This window comes from Pithys albifrons, chromosome 15 (genome assembly GCF_047495875.1).
Source record: "Pithys albifrons albifrons isolate INPA30051 chromosome 15, PitAlb_v1, whole genome shotgun sequence".
Classification (NCBI taxonomy): Eukaryota; Metazoa; Chordata; class Aves; order Passeriformes; family Thamnophilidae; genus Pithys; species Pithys albifrons.
Genome location: NC_092472.1, coordinates 15,629,040 through 15,650,592, shown reverse-complemented (window position 1 = coordinate 15,650,592; position 21,553 = coordinate 15,629,040). Strand labels below are relative to the sequence as shown.

Genomic DNA, 21,553 nt, shown 5'->3' with positions numbered 1-21,553 from the left:
CAGCCTGCAAATCAAACCCTACCCTGCTCATCCCCCAACAAGGCCATTTGCCTCCCACCACCTTCTGCACGCCCAGAGCCCTTCAGCAGCATTTCCTTCTCCCACACTGAGTGCAGCAGTCTGGCCTGTGATCCCGGCTGGAGCTGCTGGGCAGGAGAAGGCAGTCCAAGAGATTTCCACATTATCATGGCTCTCCATGAATGACTTCAAAGGAACACACAGATCCTATCTTCAGGAGATTAGCTGCAAGTGAACTGCCTGTGTAGGCAAGCTTGTTCCAGTCTTTCATCCTGTAACTTGCAGGATCTCCACACAGCAGAGACAATCCAAGCCCACATTTGCCCAAGCCTCCTACACTATGTCTGCAGGATGGTCATTTCCGGCTGCCAGGGCTATAAAAGAGGACAGGATAACACTCACCACCTCTCCTGTAGGACAGAAATGTTTATTCCAACCTACACAGCAACTGCCATTGTTTGGGTTAAGTATTCAAATCTTGTCCTCTTGTGAGTTCCAGAATTACTTTTACTAGTTAGTTTACACAACATACATAATTACATTTCCTTGAATACAAACCCCATTTCCTGTCATGCCTTTACATTCAGAAAAACAGCTTAGCAATACATTAATGTATGGCTGAAGGCTAGCAAGTCCCTGGGAGCTTTGGGTGTATCCTCACAGGAAGGAGCTTTGCCTGCAAAGTGGGGACCAGGAGCTGCACCTGCCACGGACAGCAAAAACACTGTTCTGAAAAAAGTACATGAGGGTTCCTGTGTGCAGCTGTGGAGCCCAGGGGAAGCTCCATATGCTGTTACACATCGAGTTAGTGCTGTCAGACAGAGGCTGCTTGGCTCTGCACAAGCTGCTGGGGACGGGGCTGGGACAGTCCCTGCTCCCAGCTCTGTACAAACACAAGGCAAATTTCCAGCAGCACTGCAGCAACTGCCAGGTATGCAATGGAGCCACCCACACCAGTGCTTTTGGGTGCACTTGGGAATTTTCACAAGTGTCTCAATGATTGACAGACTCCCAGATTCCCAAACACCCTGCCAGGACAGCACTGGAGAACCACAGACAAAGGGGCCACTCTGTGTATTTTGGCCACTGTAGAAGTTATCAGAGAGGTCTCTATGAAACAAACTTAAAGCTACTTCACTTCCACATCCTGCTCGTGCCAGCTAGGAAAGGAAGGAGAGGACAGAGAGGGAACACAAATCACATGGTTGTGGTTTTCTCTCACCAAGTGGAGCTCAGTGCAGGGGCAGGCTCCAGGCTGGCAGTGCCTGCCACCCCAGCTCCAGAGCCAAACCCCTGCACCCCTCCCAGCCCCTGCAGCTCAGGGCTCCTGTCAAGGCCTCCTGAAGGGTGTTTCTGTTCCCTCACCTACACTGAAATGTGAACAAACCTCAAAGTTCCAGGGTGGCAAAGATAAACATGGTGCACATTTCCCTCTCCTGGATGAAACATCAGGTTGTGCCAATTGGTGCTGCATTATGCACATCTCAAACTGCTCCAGCTCTGCATTAGCATTCTGGAGCACAGCTTTATCCTCCTGCTTCAGAGACCAGCCCCTGCTTTACATAAATCTTTAATGAAACACTCTGCCTCCAGCACTGGTGCCTATGAACAAAAGGCAGAGTTGAAGGAAAACAGTTTTACCTCCAAAAAAACAGAGCAGTTCTACAGATAGCACATCGAAATTACACTTACTACACCAACCTGGGGTCCCTGGAGCACCATCAAAAGGAAGGCAGAGCATCAAGAAACGTGAGGAGATGGGAAAAACTGTAAAGTGCTTTCCAGAAAGGCAGGGAGGAGAGTCATTCAGTTGAGGTTCCTGCTAAAACACAGCAGGATCTATCCACTCTTCCAACACACGTGTCTGGCTGATGCCCATGTGGGAGTCTGTGAGTGCCAGGTTGGCACCAAATGCTCTGCAGCAATGAAATAGGCTTCCCACTGATCAGGAGGCTGATGTCAAAACCCTGAGATTTAAAAACACACACACAAATGTATCAACTTTCTATTCCCTTTGGGGTTCTGAGCACTTACAGTTAGTGTTGTCAAGTGTTTCAAATGCTTCCTTCACAAATTTAAAGGTTGTAAATGTTTGTCTCCTCCTGCAAGACGCACTAAGTAGAAATAAGACTAGAAACTGAGATTGTACTGATTCAGGACTAGGAAATGTCATTCTAAGATAAAACTAAGTACCATGAAACTAAAGACAAAGTTGCAGGTGCTGGTAACAGTGTGACCAGGACTGCTGTGGTCCTGATGCAAAACAGTGACCAGGGGATGCTACAAGGCCCTCCGAGCTGAGAATACACACTGCAGTGCAAAGACATCCAACATTTAGGGCTTCAAGTTGGAACACTCAACTGATGTTTTTCCAAGCAGTCTGCAGGAGTTAAGGCACGTATCTTCCATTAATCTTAATGGAAAATGTTTGTTTAAATCCTCAACACTGCCTTGAAAAGATGTATCTCAGCTTCACAATCTGGACTGGGTGCTTAAGTTTTCATTTTTAATATCACATCTGCATGTAAACCCCAAGTCAGTAAATAATTTAAATGTGTTCTTCAAACTGCAACAGCCAACAAGGCTACTCATGTGCTCAAAATTTAGTAAACATATAAGTGTCCCATCCAGCAGAGATGAGGTTGCTCACATGGCTCTCTGTTTTCCTGAACTGATGCCTAAAGCCTGCAGAGCCTGCCATAAGGAAGTTATCATTTTGCCAACAAATACCATTGTGTTAGCACACTTTCTCCTACAAGTAAAGAGAAACAGCAATGCCAGAGATGTGCTCCAAGACAGACTGGTGTGTTGGAGTCATCAGTTGCCTGAGCATTTTGCCATTCTTATCCATATTTTGGGCTCCCTAATCAGAGATCGGAACTAAGCTGAAAAACAGGATATTTTTCAATTATCCCCTTAGTTTTTCTGAGCAGCAAGAATTCTAGACTAGGCTTTCTGCATCACAGACATCTATTGTGAAGATTACAAATAAAACAAGAAAATCCTCCAAACCCCAAACCCAATACCTTCAAATAGCAGTCAAGTGGTGTAGGACAAACCCTCCTTCCCAGATTGATTTCAAATACACAAAATACACATGGTTTTGGCAATTCAAAATACCTTCAGATTTGGCTGCCTCTTACCTGTGCAGGACACCACAGGGGAACCAGGGACAGGAACTCAAGAACTTGAGCTGAAGGCCCAAACACGGGCAGGAGGGTGTTATGTCCTTTGGGATGAGACATTTTGGGAAGAATCACCACGAGCATTTGGACCTGATCTCCAGCTTTGGAACTGAGGGCTCTGAAAGCGTGGAGACATTTGTATCCCACCACCTGATTCTCACACCCATCAGCATAAGAGTATGACAATATATTAACAACTACATGCACCCAACATTTTAGCTTTTTAAAGCTATTTGTGGCTGCATTTTGAAACTCAGAACCATACAATAATCATATAAAAGCTCAGAAGCTTCCATTTGCAGTCACATCCAAGGTAAGAAGCAGGTAAGACAGCAGCTGGATGCTAAACATAATCTGGTGAGACCATGTGCAGCACAAAGGAGAGAGAGATCCTGCTCTCCCACCCCTATTGCTTTCCTTGCAACAGAGGCAGCAACTGGCAGAAAGTGGGTGAGTCTTTTACTGTGCTGATCTAGCAGAAAATTAACACAGCAAGAAGTAAAAAGCCCTCCAAGGACTGCCCTGCCCCTTATCCAAACTGAACATTGCCCACAGAATGAGCCCAGGGAGCCCACACCTGTCAGCCACAGAACTTGCAAACCTGAGGCAAGGGAGAGGGAGGAGATGCACAGCTCTGAAAGAGGAAAGAGACTCCCTTTTGGCTTCAGTTCATGGGCAGGTTAAAACCTTCGAGCCATGCTCTCAGTGAGCAAGTGGCATCCAGCACATGTCAGGGAGGAGACAACACTGTGCATTTTTAGGTCTAGTCAGCAGACAGAGGCAGGTCTGCAGAATGACACATAGCAGTGCATGCAGAGAAGAGCAGATAAAAATCACAGCATGTGGCAGGCAATGGGCAAGATTCCTCTCCACAGCTGTGCCAAGGCACACTCAGACAGGGGGGCACGTTTGGCCTCCCCTCCCTACAGCTGGAAGGCTGGACAAAGTCCTGCCAAGCACAGAGGAGTGCCAGTTTCCACACCAAATCCCTCTCCACTCCCTGCAGTCTTACATGTATTTCTGTAATGTGGAAGGAAGAGCACATGTGACGAGGCCAGAGGACTTGCCCACCCCCTGTGTGTTCATGGGTTGGTGCTGAAGGTGTGAGGACCATTTGCTGGGGGCAGCAGGTTCATGCCAGCAGGTACCAGACACAGCAGCTCACTGCTGGACAGCTGCACAGGCTGCCACCTCAGGCAGCAATCACAGCCTGAGCTGTGTCCACATTGTCTTAGAGATGCTCAGGGGAACCCAACTTAAACAAGCTTTTATCCCCTGCACTGGTCCTGCTGGCAGAGAGACAGCAAACTGCAGACTTCTCTGCAGCCCTTTATTCATACTCTCAGTAAGGTTATTTCCCTGGCTCTTCTGCAGGCAAACAGCTTTGGGACCTACACAGACCCTCACTCCTACACTACGGCAAGACAAGGACTTACATGAACAGGTACTCGGAGTCACAGCACACCCTGCATAAAGAACAGGGTTTCCTTGAACTCATTTCTGTGTGAATGACAGCTTCATTTTCAGAAAGAGAAGCTCATTTTGATCCTTCTGAGTAATCCCACTGATTGGAGCCACCGGTAGATTGCTCTGTGGCTCATTGATTAAGCTCAATGTGAATAATTGCATTACTAAAATAGACTGGCTCAGTCACCACTGAAGATAAGGCAGAGCAGCCAGGGGTGGCAGAGGCAGTGCACCCACCTGACACCCCACCTCTGGAAGGACAGTAGAAGGGCCTGTGTGGCTGCAGAGAACTGACCTCCAGAAGGTCAGCAGCCTGTCTGTTCTCCCCTATGGCTGTATCTGGCTCCTGAGTGGATGGACCACTTGATGCCGTGGTCCTAGACGTGAATTTAGTATGCATGACGGTGTTCCTGAGGGCACAGAGCAATGCTAAACATGCTGACAAAGGCAAGGGAAGCGACCTGGAAATGACAAAGTGAAGCAAGGGAAGGAGCAAAGACGAGGTGGCTGAGGAGAGTCTGCACAGTTCTATCTCTACAGCCCACTGGGAGAGGCGATGAGGTTTGTCTGATACAGTTGGCGCAGTGCAGGCGTTGCTACATGTCTCTGGTTTGGGCAAAGCTCTACAGACTGGCAGCCAGGAGATTAATCTTCTATTGCCCAGAAGTGGTGGGGGCAACACAAGGAATCAAAAAGAAAGCCATTTTAGCTTTTCATCATGTAGAATATTATGTCGAAGGCAGAGACGCACTGTCCTGAGCAGAGCACCGGCTTCTGGCAGCAAGCACAGAGCTGCCACACAGTTCTGAGCAGCTTAGACTGTAATTCTCCAAGCTGAGGTCCCTTTTTCATAACAATAAGCAGTAGAAAACTTACTTTTAATATGCAGAAACAATCACTCATAAAATCAAAGATAAATTCTACAAAACTAAAGTATTACTTTTCATGGCAGATGAGGCTTTAAACACTGCAAGAGAGAAGAAACTTCCCTTAATTCCCTTAATTAACGAGATTTGGTAAATGAGTGCATTTCCTGTGCAACAAACTACAAACTTCCATTTCCAAAGTACACTATGTTAAATTGGACAAAGGCCCATTATTCTGGAATAAAAGATTGCTCACTGGAGGGTTCACTCTAAAGTAAGTATTCCAAGAATATCTTCATCCAAGAATACAAGCAGCGTATTTGCAAGTGGAGACGAAGCAACTCTTAATATACTAATATCTCCTAAAGGAAATAGCACAAAGATTTAGCACTTAGCAGACAAAGAAAACACAGTAGCTCAGCCTATTGGTTATACAGAAGCTCAGGAGACAGAGGGATGAGCTGCCTCCTGTGAACAGAAGACCCTCAGGGCATGTCTCTGCTCTGTGGTATAAAGCAAGGAGCTGTCTCCGCACCCTGCACTGCACCACGCAGACATCACGTCTCAGACTGTCTCAGTACCTGGGGACCACCGTGTACTTTTATTTAAACAGTGAACTACACTGTGAGCTTCTTTGTCTCGAGTTAGCTGAGCCTTTGGGCAGGTGCCCATTGCAGGGTGTGGGCAGGACAGGTGAGCACCTTTACCACTGTGCACAAGTCCACGGTGGATTTGGGCACCATCATCGCATGGGTGAGTGCATGGCTTGAGCACAAGGTAGTGGTGGAGACCACAAATGGATACCTGCTCCCACTTCACACTGAAGATCTCCCTGGCACCCTAAACCCACTGAGAGATGGCAGGGGCATCACTAAAAAGTCGACAGAAGACAGAGCAGTCACAAGATCAGTGTGGCTTATAGGGATTCTGCCCAGCTCAACCTGCAACACTCCCAAAGCCATCTCCTCCAAATTCTTCCCAAAACCTTGCCTACAAAAAGTGTTACACCAGCAGGGTGCTCAGACCAGATGAAGGGACTCTCACCAGTGATGCACACAGAGAGCTCCTAGGCAGGTAAGTCATTTGGGATGGACAACAACTTGACCACACACAACAGATTTTTGTTCCATAGACCAGCTGATGACAATCTTTAGCAGAGTATGTACTACTGATACAGAAAGACTGCTCAAGTTGTTCTGTGGAATAATAAGCATCAGCCTTTCCTTCTCAGGAGCTTCTCTGGGCACTCTCACAGCGAACAGTCAAAGTCAACTCAGCAGGATGCCCAACTCTTGACTTTCATTATCGTAAATTATTCACAGCAGAAGTGTCACTTTAGCAGTGTACAATTTCTTGTCATTATAAATATTTTCATATTATAACTTTCCTTCTCTTATACCTGTGTAGTCTTGGACCACACTCATTCTTTCACCTGTGCAAAGCTGTTCCTACACAGAGGACAGTCCTCAGCTTCCTGGAACACAGAGCAAAACTTACAAGGACACTCTCCAGACTTTCAGAAAGGATCACTAATAGTAATTTCTTACAGCACTTTTAGTGATTTACCCCATTCCCCCAAATAAATTTTTCTTTCCTACCACAATACCAGTTGATGCACACACTCCACTTTCAGTATAATCAATATATTGATACAGAAGTGAATGCCTTGCCATACATCTTTTCACTGCTTTAATACCCTGACTTCCCCCTATGGCTGTTTGAACTAATTCCATTCTAAGCCCTTAACTGCATTTCTGTGCCAATGATTTCCAATTCGAAGGCTTTGCATTGCCAATTACACACATGCATGCACATACCTACATGTGCATCTTCTGTTAATGCTTTAAGCAATACTTCAGTCCTTTAATATTCCCTTCAAGGCCTTTCACAATCTCCCCACGATGCTATTGAGGCTGACAATTAACCACACTGAAACATCCCTGCCACCTCATGCAGTGGTCACAGACAGGAAAACGTTACAGAAACACACATTCACTTTCTCATACGCAGGTACAAAGTCCTGGCTTGCCTATTATCATGTTTTATCTAGGTAGGAAAATACTTAGTGTTAGTTATTCACAGTTCTACTCACCCTCCTCTGTTTTGGTAGTTCAGACCAGGAGTGCTGAGTCATTCCAGGAGAATCATCACTTTTTCTTCAGTGATGTGTTTGCCATGGCCAGTGCCATCAGTTGGCAGATTTTGCCCACTAACAGAATGACCTGGGCTGTACAGCAGGGACAGCAGGCAGGTCTGCTAGAGCAGCTAGGACACATGGAGCTCCTGATCTCCTGCAACACCCACCCCTGAAATGGCAGAGGGAGGAGCACTAATTTCCAGCTCCAGGCCTGTTTTCATGCTGCCAACCACCTCGAGGTGTGGACGTGGGCAGCAGATTAACCTGTCACAGACAGGATATGGCTGAAGTCTACAAAGGGCTTATCCTCCTCCCTGCAGCTTGTGCCAAGAGAGCTGGAGAAACTCCAAAAGTGGAGACTCAAGCACCAGGATGTTCCTCAGAACCTCAATTTACTGTCAGCCTTCCAAGAAACTACTTGTGTACCTATAAAGTCTCCAGGACCACACTGGTTCTCTCCTGCAGGAAACCAAGAGTAGGAACAGTCCCTTCCATGAGCTCTGGCTGCCCAGATAGTCTCGCTGATGGCAAATGTTTGACTTCTTGCTGTGGGTGATTTTTAAATTGAAGTCACCTGCAGTGTCCTGTTTGGAAAAGCATTTCCTAATGCACTTTTGTCTCTCGGGATAAATACACATTTCTGTTTAAAAACTGAGGCTTTTTCCTCATCAAAGAAACTGGAATTTATATTGCACAAAACACTACAGAAATCAAAATACACTTTTCCTACTATGAGCATGAAAAAATAAAAAAGAACCTTCCTACATAAATATGATAAAACAGACACTCAAGTCACAAACTAAGCATTTTACAGTAGTTTTGGAAAGAAAAATACAAAATTTGAAGTCAATATTCCTCCTGGAATGAGATTAAAGATATTATTTTATGCCCTACTTGAAACATCATAGTAATTTTCATCTGCACTAATAAAAATAAATCAGCAGCTGATCTTCCATGCATTACAATTATCATTTCATGCAACAGTCACAATGTTTCTGAGATGCATTTGCCCTTTGGAACTCCTGCCACAAATGGAGCTGAATTTAGAGACTGCTGCATGCACAGATTTATTACACCAATTCTTTCCAAAGGAGGACATTGTCATGTAGGAAATGCAATGTGGACAGCTAGAGAGAGCCATCCAGTACTAAGTAAAGACTTTTAAGGGGAAAGTAACTAGAGCTGAACAACTAAAAAAGAAATAATCATCTTGCTGGGTGACCAGCAAAGCCCTGTTTGGAGCACATTTGTCACCCAGACATAAATTAATGAATTCCTGACCAGCCCCCCCTGCCTGCAGCTCAGCCTTTCGCAGATGTTAATTTGCAGAGCAGGACACAACTTGCTGTTACACGGGAGAAGTTCAATATTTATTAATCAAGAGTCCCCAGTCTGTGCTGCTGCTTGCAGTGGAGATCACCTGCCCATGGGTTCTGTCAGTCCTGTTGGGAACGCTGCCCCTCGAGACACCACAAAAAACACCATCACTGCCAGCCCTCAGCCGGGGTGTTTGCACAGCCAGAGTCCAAAGCTGGGAACCTGCAACCTCTTGTTGGGCAATTCAAACAGAAAATGCTGGAAAGACAAAAGGTTTAATCTCAGATTTGCACACAGCAACTTATCCTTGCAATAATTGTTCACTCTTGGAAAGAGAGCTACGTGAAAAGGGAGAATTGAAGTGGGCAGCTGCACATCGGGAGATTTACTCCAAACCCTCCCAGAGAGCCTTTCTTTTACAACCCAGGACAGTAATACATTCAACTGTGCTAAAGCAAAAGTGTCAGCCACAGAGATTTAAGGAGATAATACAGTGAAAGCTCAGGGACTAGATAAAATCATAAAAAGATGCAGGCAAAAGCTGCTTTTTCTTGCCCTTTATTATCACTTGTCACTGTTGTATTGGATGGGGAAGGCAGAGCACAACAGTTTCAGCAGGAAGGGTGGCTGGGGCAACCTTCTCTTCAGCTGCCCACAGCACACTATCATGACCCAAATCCAAACCCAGCTTGCCCCTGAGCACGTTTGTTCTTCTGGCTCAGAAAAACCCAACTCTTGTCACCAATGGAAACACTGTCAGGTGGGAGTCTAAGTTGCTTAAGAGGTCAACCCCAACCTTAGATTCTGTGTCCACATTTCTATGACTGAGCTCCACAGTATGTCTTGGCAACATACAGATTATCCCTGAAGCTTTGTAAGGCCATGGAAAGGAAATACATAGGTATGATACAGACCCAACACTACATAAGCTGCAAACCCCTCTGCTTTCATATCTCTGGAAGCCATGTAGAAAAGATCTTCATAGCCATATGCTTGGTGCCTCCAAGCACTTGGTCCCGCAGGTCCCACTGGAAAAACCCAGCAAACTGGAAAGCCCCAGAGCCACCTTTGCAGCAGCACATGGGCTGAATGGAGTCTGCCACCCCAGCACTGGACACGCTTGGTCACGCATGTTTATGTCTGCTCTGTGCTTGAAAACGCTCTCTCTAAGACACAGCTTTGCCAAATAGGTCTGCCACCATCTTCCAAATAATTCATATGAATGTCTTGCATTTTTCAAGTGATGTCATGAAACACAGGGCTGCACACACCACAAACACTGACATATTTCACTAATACAATCCAGGAGCAGCATATGGAGAATATTTATGCAGGTCTTTATTATTTTTCATGAAAGGTAAACGACCCTTTAGGGGAAATGGTGACTGGAGCTGACAGCATCTTTGTTTTTAGGAAAAAAATACTAATGGGGGAGGATCAGAGACTTTGCAGGGGTACAAATTCCTCCAGTCCTGTTGCAGGGAAAAACATTCTCTTCTTCCTACAATTTTGTTGTCATTCATCTTATAAGCTGGTCTTACTACATTTGTTACTCAACACACTAATTAGCAGAAATAAGAAGATGCATATAAATAAAATTCAGCTATTGACTCTAATTAGGTCTTCTTAATAGTTGTTTTACTAATTGGGGTGGAGCAATTTTGTCACGATTGTAGCTGCTGACCAACAATTAAGTAGAAGGCAGATTTAATACCTTCTTGATCTCCTGACAAAAGCCAACACACATCCAAACTCCTGTGAGAGAAACCAAAACTAATCTGAGCAATGTGACATTAGCTCATGTTGTCTCACCAGGTGAAAAGCAAAGCTGGGATGGTACCAAAACCTCAAGTCTTTGCTTTGAGCTTTACTTGCTGACAGCAGTAACACCCCGGTGCAGGAACAGTGCCAGGTTTGGGCAGTATTGGTTTGTCCTCCCAAGGAAGGGCAAAGGCACAGATTAGCCCAAAGGAAGAGCAGTGTGTGACTCAGGGGACCAACCTGGCTTTTAGGGTGCCAGCACTTACCTCCTGTGCTCTGAGACATCACACAGCAGCCCCTACACAGGTTCCATAATCTCACAGTCCCTGTTTCCGAGCCTCAGAAGTGGACACCGGCCTGTCTCTAACATGGAAGGATAAATGCAGTAATTATCACCAGACACCCCACTCAGCAAACAAGAAAATAAAGGCCATTTATTTGCCCATCCAGTTACAAAACCACTACCAGAAAACTCGGCAAATCAAGACTCTGGAATCTGATTTAATTAAATCAATGGGAATTATATCATAAGGCAGTTAAATGCCTCCCTGACATCCGATCCCGTCAGATCTCGGAAGCTCAGCAGGGTCAGCCCCAGATTAGTACTGGGATGGGAGACCTCCTGGGAAATGCCGGGTGCTGTAGGTTCTAGTCCTGAGGAACTTCACTGGCACTGTCCAAGCTCGCTCGGCCGTGGCAGATGAACCTCAGGACTTAAACGGTGGGGCCAGTTCTGCACACGCTGAGCCTCACCTAAAATCCATTGTGCAGGCTGGAAGGGCCCACCCACGTGGGGACAGCCCTTCCCAACTCTTCATTCGTGAAGCTGAGCCACACACATATCATCAATTTATCAGAAATCTCAAACCTAACAGGAAATTTTTTATATTGACTACAAACCCCTTCCATGGAGCCGCCTGTTAGTCCCTCCTCTATGGAACAGCCCTGGCAGCCCAGCTGCACCTCTGCTGCTCCATTTGTCATCTCAGCTCACCATTTGTTCCTCCCAACACAGATCATCTTACACAAAGCAGTTGTCATGCCTCTTCCTCGTCCCCACCATCTCAAGCACTTGACACATTCCACTCCCCACGTGCTCAGAAAAATCACTTGTCATGAGAGTTTTCAAACGGGGCTTGTCAAAACATCAAGACAGAAGCTGTGGAGGGCACAGAACCTTCAATTTCTTGTGCTCCTTGCTGAAACAAGCCCATAGCCCTGTACAACAGGCTTTTCTTTCCACAAAATACCACTGAGATATTTGGACGTGGCTTGTAAAGAAGAATCCTGACAGAAGGGGAGGTGAGGGAGACACAACAATCTTAAAAGAAAACTTCATGCCTAAAAAAGCCTACAAAAAGTAAAACCTGGGTGTCTGTAGCAAAAACGATCAGGAAGTGATTTAAGACGATTTGGAAATACCATGTCAGTGGCTGGTTGAACACCTCCTTTAGAATACAAACATTCAGCAGGCTATTTATAGTCCAAGGGGAAAAGCTTCCGCTTCCCCCACCCAAGCACAGCAGAGCACAGTGAGGAGCATAAATTTTGAGCAACTCCAATAGACATGAACAAGTCACTGGCTTTATCTCAATTTAACTGATTTCAGAAAACTTAAAGAAGTGATACTCAAGATGAGGGCTCTCAATCTCAAAGACACTCAAACCCCTCCTAGACCCGCTATTGTGTAGACAGCAATTGCTGATTTATTGACTGCAGAATGCTGTGGATAAAGCCCTAGTATTTGCTAATACCTCGCCTGAAAATGGCCTTTAATGGCCCAATTCAACTCCCATTAGCAAGAAAGGAACAACACCCATTTTCTTTAATGGAGTTGAATGAAGTTGTATCAGTTAGCAGCTGATCGGGAAAATAAAACATTTGAACCAATTAGTCTGACTGGCTACATTTTGACTGATATGAAAACTTCAAACCTAGGGCTAAACCAAAGAAATTATAGTGCTGTTTCTAGATTAAAAAGAAAGGTGTTGAGACCTCTCATTCACTTGGGTGTAACTCAGAAGGAACCCTGGTGAAACCAGGGCAGCTTCAGGGACACAAATGCAAAGTGACAGGGAAATCCAGACTTCCATTCACATCACATATTCCATGGTTCTTTCTAGTTCGCAGTAATACACCAAGTTAAGCTGCTTATTAGACGGGCACATTCTCCTGACCGCAGCCAGACTTGCATGTTATGTTGGGCTTGCCATCGGTACTGACCGCCCTTTTATCATAATTCTGCTGTCATTTGTGGTTCCACTTCAGAAGATCCTTGCTTTAATACACAAATGGGATCACTCTCAGCACTGCTACAGCCCAGAAGAGGCACGTGAGTAATGCCACGAGAGGGACTCCTTGTAACCTTCCCTTTTTATACCAGTCCCTTGCACATTTTCCTAACAATCTATACCATCAAATACGGGTGCTGTGGCACACGCTTCCAAGCCCCACAACACACCCATTAGCAAATAATGACCTTCCTGAAATGACCTAATAACAGCTAATAACTGCCACAAAGAATAAAAAGGCTGTTGCACAGAAAGTCTTCTACAGAATAAAGAAAAAATCCAAATTTTTATTAGTGTAATCACTAATAGATAAATGGTTCTTATGTGATGAATTTACTTTTAGGAAATGCCTGGTATTAGATAATGAAATTGTCCCACAAAACAAAACCAACCCCCAAACCAACAATTTCACAAAGCACACTGCAGTCTGGCAGCTCATGAATGAAACACTCCGTAGGTGTTTGTGTACATTTATAATTTACTACACCACATTAAGAAATAAGACAACTGCAAACGACAAGCTGCTGCTCTCCCAGCTGTGTACACTGTGTAATGATACCTTCCACCAGGGCTCAGCCAGCCTCACTCCCAGCCCCTCAGCTGGGAGACAGACAGACCGATCCAAATCAGTTCCAGCAACTCTGCCTTTATAAAGGTCTAAAGCAATACCCACTGAGCATCTGAAATGCTGTTTAGCACATGCACATGCCAAGAACAGAGGGACAAATCCCATCCCTGATGCACAGAAGAGCACACAACACTGGCAGTCTCCACAGAGGCTGAGAGGAACTGGAATCTTTTCTCCCGGTCTTGGCACAGCAGCAGCTACGAGAGACACTGCTCATCTTGTCCTTCAGCAGTGCTTGGAGATGGTGAGCACTAATTGCACCTCTCCCTCCATTCTCTCTCCTTGGAGCAGGGCAGAAAGTGCCAGGGGACACTGCTCCTCAGCAGGGACAAATTCCATGGCCTATTGCCTGGTTCTCACCTCTCTCATTTTGTGTGCACGAGGCACAAGTGGTTCAGCTGTGCCAGAGTTCTCCCCCAGGTCCTGAAAGGTCCCATCTCACCTGCTTCAAACCTTGCTTTCATCCAGCATCCCAAACCTGTACAAAATCACTGCTAATCTCATACAGAGGCAGATATCCATATCTGGCAGCTCATGCAGGACCAGGATCAGCCCCTCTGGAACAAGGCACCAAACTCAGCCAGCCACAAACTCAGCTTTTCATGTGCTCCCAGCTCAGGGAAGTCTCCAGATGCAATTTTCAGCACTCAGCTAAAACTATGAAACGCCAATGTAAGTGCACAGAAGTGCCTCACTGCATCACAGGATAATTTCTACACCACTTTCACCTGCCCTTGATCTTTCAACCTGAATTTCTCTACTGGACCCACTGTTTGAGGTTGCACCTGTAACCCTGGTGAATTATTTCATGCTGGGTCATCCTAAAGGCTGAGTCGTAAGTGACACATGTAACCATAACCCCAAACTCCTTTCTGTGCATGTGGATAACAAGACTCTGCAGAGTGTCAGTTCCAAGAACATGAAAGATTTGAATGAAGTGATGGAAAAAATTGAAGACCTCAGCAGTCATTTTTGCTCTCTGCAGATCTTGACTACACGTAGCATCTTGCCTGAGTTCAAGTTTCAGTACAGCTAAAGTCCACTGGCAGCAACACAGGGACAGACATCAAGCTCTGATGCTTTGAGAGGGCACCTCCAGTCCCCAGGGCAGCACAAGGGACTGTCTCAAGATGTTCCTGAAGTCTTTTCTCTTGCCTGACTCCCATACCCCTGCACGGTGCTCACTTCCATACCCTATCCTGGGTTCCAGCCCTGCAGAAAGCATCAGGCCTTTTGCCAGCACCAGTGGTTTGTCACAACTTCCTGCACTTGTGGCTTTCTCTTCTACTTGTTTGAAGTTGTGGGAAGTATGTGGAACGTGAGCCCCAAGCAAGGTGACCAGGTAGAGGCTGTTTATACACACGCATTGGAACAGCCAACACGTACACGTTCAAAATTGCTGTAATCAGGAAATGAGCCATGAAATGTGTAAGCGGCTGCACATTAATAATCTGGTTTATAGCTTAAATTAGAATCTTTGGAATTTCACAGCCAGACACTTTTAAATAGGTCAAAAATGTGGTAATCACACTTAATGATCACACTGTGATGTGCACCGCATCAGAGCTGGGAATGAGGGAACCTGAGCAGAATGGAGATGAACCACTGGCACACTCAAAAAAGCATTTGATGAACCTCAAGAACAAAACAGATAACCCAGGCCAGAAGTTTTTTATCCTTTGGTCCTGTTCTTCAGAAATGAGGTCTGAGATTTCATATGATCACACACAACAAATGCTGTACCTCTGTATTTTCTTTTAGTTACCACTGCAGATTAGTAAAGGATTCGACCACTTACCACCAGTGAGAATTTAATGATGGAAACAAAGCCTTCCCCAGCTGAGGAACATGGTTTGTTATTGTACTTGCCCATGCACACAGAGTTAAAACATATTCCTGGGCATCAGCATTTTGATTTCTTTTAAAGAACAAAAATTGAGATCTCGGTCACAGTAATCTTGTAGTCTCCAAACCAGGGAAATCCTTCACAATTTTTCTAAGTTTAGACACATGCTTATGTTCTCTTTACAACAACTTGACTTTAGGTACAATAAACCTGACGGAAAAATGAAGTAAAAAATAAGAATTTCAGCAAGAGAAGCAGTTGCTGCTAATTAATCCTGTCCTGTCAAGCTGTTGAGGAATAACCGAAAAGGTAAACCAAGGGGGAAAAAAATCAGCTATATTCTATAAAAACAAAGTCAATGTTTGTCTACTGTGAAAGTACAAAGTCAGCAGGGGAGACTGCTTGGAAGCTTATAAGAAAACAGGAGAGAAATGTTTTTTTGGTTTCTTTTTTCCTCCAGTCAAACTTGGTTTCTTCTAAAAAACAAAGCAAGGCAAAAGATGAAAGGCCTTCTCTTCTGAAGCCAAAGATGAAGAATACAAAGAATATTAATGACTAACGAGTCTGTCTGAAAATGCCACAAGCTTAGCTGTAGTGGGGACTAAAAGGAAGAAGAGTACTGCCATTAACTAATAAGTTTCTGATCTAAGGAGCAGTGATGAAGGCTGATTGGGTCATTTATGGAAGGGAACACGAGTTCAAAAGAACACAAGTTCCCTAAAGAGGATAAAAGGAAAGAGAGAGAGATGCCATTATGCACAAGCTCAGGATGGTTGTGGTTCATCCACAAAGCACATAAAGGCACTAAATTCCCAATTAGGGCTTGTCTGTCCCTCACACATGTTTGTATGGGCAGGTACAGCTGTCCTGGGGGAAGCTCCAGAGTTGCACCAAAACTTGCCTTTGTCACAGTTTATTGGCCCCAGCACCAGCCTGTCTGGCTTCCCAACGCCCTGGCATCCCACAGTGGTCTGGGAGGGTCTTATCCACCAGGGGCAGAGCAGCAAGGGAGGGAGGCAGGCACTGGTCTCTCAGCTCTGCACTGTCCTGCACCAACACAGCTCTGCAGGATCAGTGCAAAGAACGTCCCTCCAGGTTTGAAGTTTGCTCATTCTCTTTTGATAAATCCTTCCAATTTAAGCAAGTGAAGAATAATAAAACCAGGATGAAGAAAGAAAAGAAACAAAAAAACAAACCTCGGAGCCAAAAATGACATGATGCCAACTTCAGATTTGGAAAGTGATTCATTTGCCAGCTCATAGGCACACACACCTAATGTGTCTATATTTATATGCATGGACTTGGGCTCCCTGCTCTGTAGAGGCATTGAGCATTTTTAAATTAGCAAGAAATCAAAACTCACTGCACTTCGAGGAGAGAAGATGGAAAATTTCCCCTTTCTCTAAGCTTAGATTAGAGGAATCTTGATGCAGCAGCTCTGCCTGCAACATCCAGCAAGGCTGAGAGCCAGCATGGACACTCAATTTTCTCTGAGATTCCTTCCCTTAACAGGCCACTGCTCACTCCTGTAGACAGAGTATTTTGCATTGGAGTCTGATCCAGCAGATGATATGAGAAGCCTCTGCGTCAGGACAGAAATTCTGGGAGCATTCTGACTGTGATGGCAGTGTTGAACCCAGTACTGCCAGAGAGCTGTGCTGCTGCCCCTTCCTGCTGCCTTACTAGGCTGGGAATTCAAAGGCCCATGTTCAGTGCCCAGCTTTGTCCATAACACACAGTGGTATCACCAAAGAACACCACACTCTCTCAGCATCCCCTTCTGGAAAACGGGGATAAGGACATGTCTCAGCAGCATCACAAACGTTTGTTAATGCTTGTAAGCACTTTGTAGATAAGGAACATCAAGACAGCAGTTAGCAGAGGGATTTGGGACACAGACAGACATAAATCCAAAGCACTCATATCATACACTCTTTTTAGACAAGCATAGCAGCAGATCAGCTTCCTGCATTTAGTGGTTGTGGGCTCCATCCTCTCAACAGACTGAGCACTGCCTTTGATCCAAAAAATGAGTCCGTGGAGAATATTCACATGTTTAATGTTAATCATATGCTTAAATCCTCTGCATCTATAAAGAGGGTAAAGGAGAAAAGTGTTCCCCAGTTCCAAAACAAACATACATTTCCAGAAGTTATATTAAGGACATGAGCAAACATTTGACCAGCAAAGGAAAGGCCTTCACTATACACCTGCTAAGCTTCTGCATCCCTGAGGAAACGTGCAGGTGGGAAAAGGCTCCAGAGTGAGTTTGCAGAGACAAAATCTCTCAAACACAACCAACGTGGTGCTATTTGATAGAAGCTCCCCAGAGCACGTGAGCTACAATTCCACAGGCAGAGCAGTCCTTGAACAAGGAAACCAGGAACCAGAATAAAAGAAGTTTACTAAGACACTCACCACACAGACTTGAACTTATTATTGTGGATTCATTTGCAACTATTAATTCCTTCATTTATTAATTGTCTATTGTGAGAGAAGAGGCCTTCCTCTGAGTACAGGCACTGCCACCCTGTCCTCACAAACTCCATGTGGCATTGGCAGCACCTGGACAGCATCTTCTCCTAACTCAGAGAGGAACAATACTAAACAGAAGGCATTGGATATCCCTTAAAGCCTTGTTTATTTTTGGCACAGGCTGCTCTCTCTCTCTCATCTTCACTATCTGAAATATCTAACTCGATTTACATCCTCCTAAACTCCTGGCCTAGCTAATGGCTTGGGGCTACCAGCCTCCTTAGATAGCTGGTCAGTGTCCACAAGTCTCTGCTCTGTCATAAAGGCCACCTCGACCCAGGTCATTCTAAATCCTTTCCTACAGATGGATCAAGTCAGTGGAGTGAGGGCACAACTCCCTTTTCACGGGTGAGCTCAGCAGAACAAGAGCAGGTACCTGCAGCATTAGGATGCTCTGAGCTCCACGTGGTCACAGATGTGCTCCTGCAGAGCAAAGCACTCCCAGCTACATCCAGGGCTGCAGGGTGGACACAGCCCTGACCAGATGAACATCTGCAGCATAAACATAAAACTGGCTTCCAGAGATGATTTTCGAAAGCCTGTTAAACAAGGAAAGCCTCAGGCAACCAAAGGACCACTATCCAGAGCTTCACTGCTGTAGCAGATCCGTAAACATTATCCAGCTTACTCACAGCAACATCACGTATTGCCAGCAATGTGAAAAGGACAAATCACTCTCTCACCAGCATAAATTGCCCAAGATGCTAAACAAGGCTGCTAATTATTTCTGAGGATTTTTCAAGAATCCTTTAAGATTATTGTCCTCAAATTTGATTAAATAACGCTATAAATCCTTTCAACTGAACATCATTAGATGAAGTTGATGGTAGAAAAGAAACATTTTGTCCTCGAGCAATGGCTTTTTGAGAAGTGTGCTGTATTTTGACAGTACAGAGCACTAAACCAGAGGGAGCTGTTTCAGTCACAACTTGCAAAGGGTTAACAAGGCATTTATCCTCCTTATTTGGCTCAATTAGCACTATACAAAATGCCAACTATTCCCACTTTCACCTGCCCTAAACTTAGAACCAGGAGGGATGGAATCACGTTGCTGGGTGAGGCTGTAAGAAGCTCAAGGGAAGTTAACTCAGCACTAGAAATGCCGGTTATGTTTCTCCACCTCCTCTGCAAGACACTTTGCTGTTCCAAGGTTTGTAGATACTACAGAACAACACGAAGTTCACTGATGTTACAACTCATCAGCATGATCTGGCACATCCCACCACTGGGGAAACCCTCTAGAGAGGACTGAAAGCCCCAGAAGACATCTCCGTGACTTTCTTTATCACCAGCTTCCTGGAGAAAGAGGCAGTCTCTTAGGATGGGGTAAGGTACAAGGCATAACTTCTAGAGAATCTCTCACAATAAGACCTCTTAGACATCTCTGATGCCTTTCTGTTTTTTGGTGCCTCTATTAATATCACTCAGGAGGTCAGATTTCATTACCAGACACTTTTCTCTGGCTAGACCCTTGACTTTTCTTTTGCTCTACGTGTTCTTTGTTGGAATATATGAAGTGCCAAAAGGTAACAAAGGAATGCACTGCTCATCCTCGCCCCTTTACTTGGTGATCCTTCCCCATTCCACACAGGCAGTCCACTCCTTCTTCCACCCCTAACAAAACAGATGAGATTAAGAGTCCTGGAAAGCAGAGCACTAGCAAGGTGCATCTTTCAGTGCTAAAGAGGGCAGACACACCTTCAGGCACAAGGTGCTGCTGACTGCACCACAGAGCACAGGTATCTCATATCCAGGACTGCTGGAACACACCTTTTACACTCCACTGGCTTGAGAATAATAATTAAATTCCAGTCTAATTTCTTTCTGATTGACTACCCTAACTCCTGAGTGACTCCCATTAAGTCAATTCCCAGTGCCTTTAAATAAGGAGCCCGTGAAGCTGCTAAAACAATGACAATCTTTTTATCTGGGAAATACTTGCCCAGGAAATTTCTCCCATGGAATATAAGTGCCAGTATTTTAGGTTTCACTAACATCATAAGATGTGCCGTCACCACCCTACTCAACACGGGGAGGGACCATCAAGTCTAGAGAATACAATCCAAGCACAAATGCCCCCTCCTGTGCACTTCTCTTTTTGCCCTCATTTCCCAGTGTTTCATCCTGTGCCAGAGGGATCGGTGCCCAGTGTGGATCCTCACAAAAGCCACCAAAACACCCCAGGCTATACGATGTCACCCAGGAATACCGTGGGTATTAAAGCCACCACTGAGGGACGAGGTCTGTGCAGCTGCTCCCCCGTCCTGTTAATTGGGTACAGTGGACACGCTCACGCCGTAAGCACATCTTTGACATAACACAGCATGACAATTTCTTCAGAGTCACAGAAATGCAGAGCATACAAATAAACCTGAATGCTGAAACCACTTCATTGTTCATAAGAATATGCACGTTGCACCTGTTACGACCAAGAGCACTGTCTGTGCCTTGGAGCTGATTATTTCAGCCTTTAACAAGCCTCTCTTGGAGGACTGTTAAATTCCAGGAGTAAATAAAGCACAGCAAAATTATTTTACAACAAGAAATCATTACCGAATATACAGATAGAGAGGTCTTTAAATTCAAGGCAAAAAAAACAACCCTCAAACTGACATTTTCCCCCGGAGCTTCCCACGACCGCTGAGTCAGTTTAAATTAAATTTAGCTGAAACAAAATAACTCCAAGATTGATACCGCTAGAGTCCTACCCTGAAACAAATGTTTGGGCTCCCGGGAGTCCGGGTGGAGAGGAAGGGAAGACGCCGGCGGCAGCACAAGCAGGCAGCGCTCCCCAAAACCCCGTCCCGGCAGGAGGGACCGGGCGGCAGCGGCGACACTCCCGCAGCGCCGCAGGGAGCAGGTGGCAGAGCCGGTCCCCGCAGCGCAGCCCCGGCGCCAGCACGGTGCGGGGTGGGGTGATCTTTTTACGCGGAGAGAGGGACGCGGAGGAGCGCGGGAGAGGCGGCAGCACCCGCGGCTGCGGCAGCGCGGTGCGGGCAGGGCGCGGCGGAGGGGACGGGGATGGGGATGGGGACGGGACTCACCGAGCTACGCGCGGCTGCTGCCCCCGCTGCCGTCCATGGGGGCGGCGGGGGGACGGGAGCCCGCTGCGGGCCAGAGCCGCCCCGCGATCCGCCGCATCTGCCCGCCGCCGCGCAGGAGGAGGAGGAGAACGAGGAGGAGAAGGAGGAGGAGGAGGAGGAAGGGCAGCCCGCGCCGCCCCGGCCCCCGCGCAGCCCGGCCGCAGAGCGCCGCCTGCCCGCCGCACTGGGAGGGCACCGCGGCGGCCGGGGGGGCCAGGCCGGAGGCAGGTGCGGGATGCGGCGGGGGTGGCCCCGGGGAGGCGCAGCTGCCGGGGCGCGGAGAAGGCGGGGAGTGGCTGGAAGCGCCTGTGCGTAACGTGGCCCGGCGCGAATCCGCCCCGCGAGGGCTTTTAATGAAGTACAGATGTTCCCTAATATAATTATGTTGTCCTCGCCCTGAAAATTGGCTTTGGCAGCCG

At 46.2% G+C, this 21,553-nt stretch overlaps 1 protein-coding gene across 3 annotated transcripts in view; it reads right to left on the bottom strand.

The window, feature by feature from the left end:
* Window positions 1–21,323, bottom strand: part of RASGEF1C (RasGEF domain family member 1C) — a 72,189-nt gene extending 50,866 nt beyond the window's left edge. The window contains exon 1 of one of the 3 annotated variants that reach the window (XM_071570179.1): window positions 21,096–21,323. The gene's annotated coding sequence lies outside the window, so the exon portion shown is untranslated. The remainder of the gene's footprint in view (window positions 1–21,095) is intronic. The other 2 variants (XM_071570178.1, XM_071570177.1) reach the window with 2 other exon arrangements.
* Window positions 21,324–21,553: the final 230 nt, after the last annotated feature.